Here is a 5,822-nt window from a genome sequence, read left to right on the forward strand (position 1 = left end):
CAAATAAGTTACTGGTGATGAATCTTGATATCTCAAGACAGTATAGTCCCACATGACAAGGAAATATGATATAGCTGTCTGGCATTTCACAAACCCACTTACATTTCAGAAAAAGAATATAAAGGAAATAAGTGCAACACTCATCTGGTTTCTAATGCTAAAATGTGTTTCAAAGCACTTCAGCTGTCAGCCTTCTTGTAGCAGATGTATTTACTCAGCTGCAAAAAATGTATTGTGTCACTGTACATCAAAAATGGTCGGAGTTTAAGTTACAACGCACAGAGAATAACTGAACTAACTCTGATTTTAAAAGTTGCTGTTAAAAATATCATGACAAATCATGGCAGGAACAAAAATGAATAAATCTATCTTTTCTAACCAAGGAAAGGACATAGAAGAAGCTTTTGTTAGTTCCATCCCATATCTTCACATATTATGCCCATGCAATAGTGGCTATTTCAAAATGCAGCATCCTGAAGATGTAAATGGGTGTAACACAGTGACCAGCAGAACGAGAATCAGCAGTTTCCCACTCTAACACTGACCGATTGTATCACCTTAGTTACAACACATAACTTATACGTGCCTCAGTTTATTCATCAACAAAAGAGATATAAGGGCTTTGCAAGACTTTAATATTTGTAAAGCACTTTGAGAAGCCTCAGATAAAAGGCAATAAATAAGTGCAACATATTAATCATTTATACATTAAAGTTATTGTTATTTTTATATGCAGTGTAGCGTGTCTCTCTCTTATCAACAGAAGTTGGTCCAGTAAAAGATAATACCTCACCCACCTTGTCTCTCTCTTATTTTTATGTAAGGCAAGAATAAAGTCTTATATGTACTAAGTTTGTTCTGAACCAGAGACAGCCTATATGTAATCAGACAGTGAGCAGGGACTGGGTATCCCAAAATAAGTTGTCCATGCAATTGGAGATAAATATTCACCTCCTAGGTGAAAGCCCATGTTGTCATATGGGGATAATTAATAAAGTCTAAAAAAGCCAAAAATGGCTGAAAATTTAAAATTGGATAGGAACAGACCACAAATCCCAGTGATAATTGAACCTAGATTCATAGATACCAAGGTCAGAAGGGACCATTATGATCATCTAGTCCGACCTCCTGCACAACGCAGGCCACAGAATCTTACCCACCCACTCCTGCGAAAAACCTGGGTTATGCTGTAAACAGGAAGAGCTCTCAGCCTTGCTTATAGCTCTTTTCTTGGCTTCACACAGACTCAACAGACATTCTAAGCTTCAGAATGATGCACAGACAAGAGTGACAATCCTGGAATTTTATTATATAGATACATCCAAGGGACATCCTTAGCTGTTGAAACTCGGGGCAGTCACCCATGTCACACACCTTTTAGATGTCTTCTAAAGTGCTAAAAAAAAATTAATTTTGCAAAGCGCTTACCCTGTCATTTGAAAAAGAAACAAGGTACTGATGACTGAGCCTCTAGTCTCAGTAGCTGTCCAAAATGAACATTGAAAATCCTGCCCAAAGAGAGAAGCCCAGCTTTTGGGAACTGGGGGTTGGGGAGGATGGGGAAGATCTTTCTTGACTGTTCTCACCATCAAGTAAAACAAATTAAACAGATACACTGAAAACACCTGAATCAACTTGTTTTTCATCCCAGTTGCTGGTGTAGGCTCCATCCAGCAGAGCACCAAAGCCAGGGGTGGGCAAACTATGGCCCAGGGGCCGCATCTGACCCTTCAAACATTTTAATCCAGCCCTCGAGCTCCTACCGGAGAGCAGGGTCTGAAGCTTGCCCCGCTCTAGTGCTCCAGTCGGGGACCAGGGTCGGGGGCTTGCCCCGCTCTTTGCTTTCCGTGGCTCCACACGGCTCCCGGAAGCAGCAGCACAACCCCCCTCCAGCTCCTACACATACGGGCAGCCAAGGAGCTCGGCACACTACCCCCGCCCCAGTTGCTGCTGCCGCAGCTCCCACTGGTCTGGAACCACAGCCAATGCGGGCTGCAGAGGCGGCGTCTGCGGACAGCGCAGCGTGCAGAGCTGCCTGGTTGCGCCGCCGCGTATGAGCCGGAGGGGGGACATGCCGCTGCTTCTGGGAGCTGCTTGAGGTAAGCACCACCTGGAGCCTGCACCCCGACCCCCTCCAAAGCCCCAACCCCCTGCCCCAGCCCATGTCCCCCTCTTGCCCTCCGAACCCCTTGATCCCAGCCCAGAGCACCCTCCTGCACTCCAAATCCTCATCCCCGGCCCCACCCCAGAGCCCACACCCCCAGACAGAGCCCTCACTGCCCCCTGCATCCCAACCACCTGCCCCAGCCAGAGGCCCCCTCCTGCACCCTGAACCCCTCATTTCTGGCCCACCACAGAGCCTGCACCCCCCAGCTGGAGCCCTCACCCCCTCCTGCACCCCAACCCTAATTTTGTGAGCATGTATGGCCGGCCGTACAATTTCCATACCCAGATGTGGCCATTGGGACAAAAAGTTTACCCACCCCTGGCCTAAGCACATGCTTAAGTGCATTGCTGAAGAGGGAGACTTAAGTGTGTGCTTAAAGTTATCCCTTCAGGCCAGCTGGGAAAGGCTTGTTTATTACAGAGTGAGTTTCTGGCAAGCAGCTGGCTGCTGCTCTAATGAAGCAATTGAGAGATGCTGATAAAATGTAAGTTAAGAGGGGGTCCTTTTCTTCTGTTGCTGGATAGATTACAGCTAGCCAGGCAAAGCCTAAAACAGAGGGATGGAGGAATTGAAAATCAGGGCCAACATGCCTGATTGTTGGCTCCAGCCAAGCTGCACTTGGAACAGCAACTGAATGTAAAGGAGGTTTGTTTGCCCACTTTGCTCCTCCCTCTATGACCCCCCTCCCCAGCATAGGTTAGAAACCCTCAGAACTGCTCTAACATACACTCAGCTGCAACAGCTTCCAAGGGGCTTTCCGACAGCTGAGAATAGCCAGAGTGCAGGAACACTGTGGCCATGCCCCTGTACAGACCTCTCTGAGGGAGTGGTGTAGCCCTGATTCCAGATGGTGTAGAGACAATGTGAGTCCCACTACACTGGGGATGTTCCCTGATGGACAGATATGCCTATTTTACAATCTTTTTGCTATCAAAACAGTGTAAAGAGGCCTGAGTAGAATGGACAATCAGGCCTGAGGTATGTCACTAGCCTTCCAGAAACTTGCAACAGTGCCTTCAATGGCACAATGCTGTAGTGTGGACAAGGTTCAATTTTCTAGGTAAGGGTCTCTCAGCAATGCCATATAAACCACAAGTTTAAGGGGTTTATATCTCAACATCAAACCAAAACTTAGCATACTTGGAATGAGACAAGCCTTTAGCTTTCCTGTGCTTTTGCTGGTTCCAATGCAGCCCTGAGAATTATTTAATATCTTTTGTGGTATTGAATAGTAGTAATATTGTAGTCTCATAAACTCTGATACGCCACAGTAAAAGTAACTAGTTAAATGTCCTTGAAAGCGTTATTGTCTTGTTCATTTTAAAAGGCAACTTAATGCAATGACAAATTACATTATAGTTACATGTTTTTGCTGAGCCACCACCTAGAAATTGTCAGAAGAACACAATGGCAGCAACGCTCCAAAACTGGACGAGGACTCTGTGTTCTTTAAGCAGATGTGCAACTTCATAGCACTCGCATTATGTAGCAAGCACTGGCTGCATGAAGTGTGGTCATTTTTCTTCATATCATTTTAAACATACCACCAAAGAGCAATGGTTGCACGGAAAGTGATTTAGTGAGAAGTGTAGCTGTAGCTATGAAGTGTCACATTGCTTTACAAATAATTTCAGGATTTTTTCTGGCATATAATGTCATGAAATAGAATATCATTCTAATACTCCAAGGTATAGTACTGCTTTAAATCACTGTGTATAATATTGCTTAAATGAGATACAAGTCCTTTTACATGTAGAGAACTTAAGGAGCTTGGCTTGTTTAGCCTAACCAAACAAAGGCTGAGGGGAGATATGATTGCTCTCTATAAATACATCAAAGGGATAAATATCAGGGAGGGAAAGGAGTTATTTAAGTTAAGTGCTAATGCTGAGACAAGAACAAATGGATTTAAACTGGCCATCAACACGTTTAGGCTTGAAATTAGACCAAAGTTTCCACTCAAGGGAGGAGTGAAGATCCGGAATAGCCTTTCAAGGGGAGCAGTGGGAGGCAAAAAACCTAACTTGTTTCATCACTGAGCTTGATAAATTTATAGAAGGGATGGTAATGATGAAATTGCCTAAAATAGCATGTTGCCCATCAGCAATTGCTTGCAGCAAAAATCCCCAAGAGCCTGAGATGGGGAACTAGATGGGGAGGGCTCTGAGTTAGTAAAACTTCTGTTAAACTTTGAAATACCTTAACTTTTTAATTTTAAGAATAACTGGAATGTACTAACATCAAGAAATTGAACTGTGCACCAACATTGGTTGGACCAGTATTAAATAGTGTTATAGTAGGTGACAGCCTTAGAATGTTAACCCTACATTTTTCTGGTTCAGATATTTTCCCATCAAATTTACCCCTTGTTGCAAACTAGATTGCAATTAAGCTTTTCGCTTACTGATCTCCCAGGCTTCTTTGGGACATCTTTTATTTTCTACAGGGGAAAACAGACAGTATTAGGGAGAGCAAAAGTCGATGTTCGGTGTTAAGCATGGCAAAAGTAGTAACAGTATTTCTTTTATATTGTTGCGTAGATAGGAGTTCAATATATCTCTCTCGTGTCTCAGTAAATATGTCCTAATCAGTCGCTACTTACACTCTTCAAGTCTTAAAACACAAGTACACTTTCACAATTACAGAATAAAACAAGGCTCACAATATCACAGCTGGGCTCTCCCTTCAATTCAGTTCATTCTCATATCTCACTAACTGGCTGGCCATGTCCTGCCCTTATATAACCGTTAGACTGACATTTTAGGAGGTTTGAGGAAAATGTAGTTCTCAGAAAGTCTGGAAGGTTCCATGAGATTCTACAAAGGTCCAGAACATTCTAGGAAGTTAGTGAAAAATAAATCCACATACAGAATACCTGAAACATTTTACTTCAAACGTTCTATTTTCCCTTTTGTTGTTAACACCAAAAACAGCAACCCCCCCGCCCCCCCAAGCCCAGCACCCAGAGCGCCTGGGTCACCTGTCCCTAAATCCCGCCCTGCTGCTGTTAATGACTAAAGAGCAGTTGTATGTTACTCTGAAAAAATGACTGCATAAAACTTGTTATTCAACAGATCTAGCCTTGTGCTTATTGTCCCACCTGCTGATTTTAGTGACAAAACTAACTTTTTTTACTGCTTTTCTTATGACTGTTCGCCTTGCAGGCTCAACACTACTATGACTGATTAAGCTGTAGATTCTGTTCCAGCTTGTGTATCTTCAACAAATACAGTCTGGTCTACAAAACTAGGGATGATGTAGGAGATGGAAAGAGCCCTGCTTAGCTCTGGGAGCCCACGCTGCATTTGCAGGTCTGATGATTAAACTAAAACAATCATTTTATTTGTAAATGGGATACATTTCATCTGGAGTCACTTAGAGCAACCTTTCCAGACTACTGTACCCCTTTCAGGAGTCTGATTTGTCTTGTGTACCCTAAATTTCATCTCACTTTAAAAATATGTGTTTACAAAACAGACATAGAAATACAACAGTGTCACAGCACACTATTACTGAAAAATGGCTTACATTCTCATTTTTACCATATAATTATAAAAGAAATCAACTGAACTCTAAATATTGTACTTACATTTCACTGCATAGCACACAGAAAAGCACAAACGAGTCATTGTATGAAAATTTAGTTTCTACTCAC

General features: G+C 42.9%; 1 protein-coding gene across 2 annotated transcripts in view; it reads right to left on the reverse strand.

Moving 5' to 3' along the window:
• Positions 1 to 5,822, reverse strand: part of DENND2B (DENN domain containing 2B) — a 308,156-nt gene that overhangs the window by 301,820 nt on the left and 514 nt on the right. The window lies entirely within an intron of this gene.

The sequence above is a fragment of the Lepidochelys kempii genome, chromosome 6 (assembly GCF_965140265.1).
Source record: "Lepidochelys kempii isolate rLepKem1 chromosome 6, rLepKem1.hap2, whole genome shotgun sequence".
Taxonomy (NCBI): Eukaryota; Metazoa; Chordata; order Testudines; family Cheloniidae; genus Lepidochelys; species Lepidochelys kempii.